The sequence below is a fragment of the Oncorhynchus kisutch genome, linkage group LG2 (genome assembly GCF_002021735.2).
Source record: "Oncorhynchus kisutch isolate 150728-3 linkage group LG2, Okis_V2, whole genome shotgun sequence".
In the NCBI taxonomy this organism is placed as follows: Eukaryota; Metazoa; Chordata; class Actinopteri; order Salmoniformes; family Salmonidae; genus Oncorhynchus; species Oncorhynchus kisutch.
The window spans coordinates 74,414,970-74,418,077 of record NC_034175.2 but is presented as its reverse complement, the minus strand read 5'-3'; the positions used below and the strand labels follow the sequence as shown (position 1 = coordinate 74,418,077).

Below are 3,108 nucleotides of genomic sequence, written 5' to 3'. Positions count from 1 at the left end.
GTGTGTTGGCTGAGGGACCGTGGTGATAGTGGTGTGTGTTGGCTGAGGGGCCGTGGTGATAGTGGTGTTTGTTGGCTGAGGGGCCGTGGTGATAGTGGTGTGTGTTGGCTGAGGGGCCGTGGTGATAGTGGTGTTTGTTGGCTGAGGGACCGTGGTGATAGTGGTGTGTGTTGGCTGAGGGACCGTGGTGATAGTGGTGTGTGTTGGCTGAGGGACCGTGGTGATAGTAGCCTGTTATTAAGTGTGTTTATATTTATAAAAAATTATTATTCACGTGCCATATAATCAATACTGGCTAAGCCCTTTACTTTAAACTAGCAAAGAGTTAGTCTGTGTGGTAATAATGATGTTTCCTGTAGATGAGATTGGGTGAGACCAGCTTTTCGGTCTGGTCATTGATAGGTCGTCTTTCGTTGTCCACTGAGTTTCCGGTTCTTTTGGCAGAATTCTGATATTCTTCTATTTTTTTCCCCTGTATTGTTTTGTTGGTGTTTTGTGTGGTTCTTCACTGGAAATCTTCTGCCTGACTTTGTCATATCGTGTATGAGTTTGTTGAGTCATTGAGTGACTCACACACGCCCATGTAAAGACAAAAAAAAACGTACTCTTTCTTCTGCCTGAAAGCAACTCAACTTGAATGAAGCCCACGGACGGAGGAGTGTATCATCAACATGTTATTGTGGATGGCTGGGAGTGTCTCAGGACTGGTACTCTTTTTTTAAATAAGAGTACGCCTAGCTAGAACACTTTGAGTTACAGTCTGGTCCATTTAAACACTACCACCAATCCAGAACAGAGGTATCCTTCGTTCGGTGCGTTTGTCTGCTGGATCCAGTCTAGTAGTAGCCTACCGTCGTCAGCCTTGCTGCGTCAGTCGTCATTGGCACCTATAGTATACAGGCCTTCTATGTCACATATAAGGAATTCAGACTGGTGTGAATTTGAAGCAAATATATTGAAATGCTTTTGTTCTACTTGTATTTTGTCTTGATGACCTTAAATGTATCCCATCTTACCCTGTAGTGGATGGTGGTAGCCTCTTCTCTCCTAAAGGTTGTTTGTTCTATGATATTGTGTTACTGTTGTTGTTGTTGTTGTTATTGTTGTTGTTGTACAAGTCAATAAATGTACACGTAACACTGACAAATCCTCACTGGTCCAAAAATGACATGACAACAACATTGGTTTTTTGTTGTTGTTGTTTTTTTCAGTTTCTAAGTGTTATGTTTGTATTTTCAAATAATACACAAGTCAAAATGATTGTTATGACCACAACAATCCCTCACCATCCCTCACCATCCCTCACCATCCCTCACCGATGCTCAAATGTCCAACAATGTCCACCTATGTCCACCTATGTCCAACAATGTCCAACAATGTCCAACAATGTCCAACAATGTCCACCTATGTCCACCTAAGTCCACCTAAGTCCACCTATGTCCACCTATGTCCACCTATGTCACCTATGTCCACCTATGTACACATACGTCCACATATGTACACCTATGTCCACCTATGTCCAACAATGTTCACCAATGTCCAACAATGTCCAACAATGTCCACCTATGTCCAACAATGTCCAACAATGTCCACCTATGTCCAACAATGTCCACCTATGTCCACCTAAGTCCAACTAAGTCCACCTATGTCCACCTATGTACACATATGTCCACCTATGTCCACCTATGTCCACCTATGTCCAACAATGTCCAACAATGTCCACCAATGTCCAACAATGTCCACCTAAGTCCACCTATGTCCACCTATGTCCACCCTGCCCTGAACCACAGAAGGATTGTTACCATGACCATACAGTCACCATTTTCCCACACAAAATATGTTACACAACAACAATATAGCCCACACACACACACACGCACGCGCGCACACACACACACACAAAAACGTGCACTATCTCTATTAGTTTGACTCTGCTTCTTCTCAGGCTAGTGAGACATTCCTGTTGGAAAGACAACCTACTGTGCTGAGAGCCAGTCAGTCCCACAGCGTTGGATACTAAAGTGCTGCTACTACAGCACATGGTGGCCTTTACAGGCTAATGAGAAGGACATTGTTCATAACTGAGTGTGGCTGTCATAGAAATATAGTCTATAGATTATGTCTCAGTATTTACTTCACTGTCCATTAGGTTTGTGTTTGAGTTAGTAACAGTGCAGTTAACTTCAATGGCTGAGAAAAAAACAAACATATTCTACTGATTGACAAACAGGGTGTTTTTGTATGTTTTTTTGGAGGGGGGGTATTTTCTATCAACTGTACAACAACAACCCTAGTACATTGTTACCTACCTGTTTAATGAATCATGGTTCTGTCCAATGTCACTGGAACCCTTTGGTCCAAACAAACGGTTTGGTTTCCAAGACAACCGTTCTTGGTCCAAACAAACTGTTTGGTTTCCAAGACAACCGTTCTTGGTCCAAACAAACGGTTTGGTTTCCAAGACAACCGTTCTTGGTCCAAACAAACGTTTGGTTTCCAAGACAACCGTTCTTGGTCCAAACAAACGGTTTGGTTTCCAAGACAACCGTTCTTGGTCCAAACAAACGGTTTGGTTTCCAAGACAACAGTTCTTGGTCCAAACAAACGGTTTGGTGTCCAAGACAACCGCTTGGTTCTTTTCTCAACAATGGCAGTATAAGTGTGTCTTGTTTAAATGGATTCTGCCACCTGTTGATCTGGTTGATATTATAGTAGGGTATTAGAGAGGACTGAAGAAAAGAAAAGAAAAATACTGAAAATGTTTTTGTTTTTGTTGTTGATGCAACAATGGAACATGGGAAATAAACATTGATTGATGTACACACCAGATAACACTGTACTACTTTGTTACCCTGTCTAACTTTGTGTGAAATACTGCTACATACTAAGTACATCGGAGCCGTAACTATTGTAGGGAATGGCAGGGTAAGGAAACAGAGTTGGTAGGTCCCAGAGTGCTGTGGTTAGATCTGGTAACCAGGTAAAACTTCTGACCTTATCCGATATGACATCAGTCATCTGTTGAAAAAAAGGTGGTATATAATGAGACCAGAGTTATTCTAATCAGGTCACATAGTTAAAAAAAAAAAACTATTGGGAAAAACTCCT

At 41.9% G+C, this 3,108-nt stretch overlaps 1 protein-coding gene across 1 annotated transcript in view; it reads left to right on the top strand.

Annotated features, from left to right (window-relative positions):
- The window catches only part of LOC109880766 (syntaxin-binding protein 5-like), a 309,642-nt gene extending 306,818 nt beyond the window's left edge, over positions 1-2,824 (top strand). The window contains exon 26 of the mRNA XM_031801429.1: positions 1-2,824. This exon is cut by the window's left edge and continues 2,376 nt beyond it. The gene's annotated coding sequence lies outside the window, so the exon portion shown is untranslated.
- Positions 2,825-3,108: the final 284 nt, after the last annotated feature.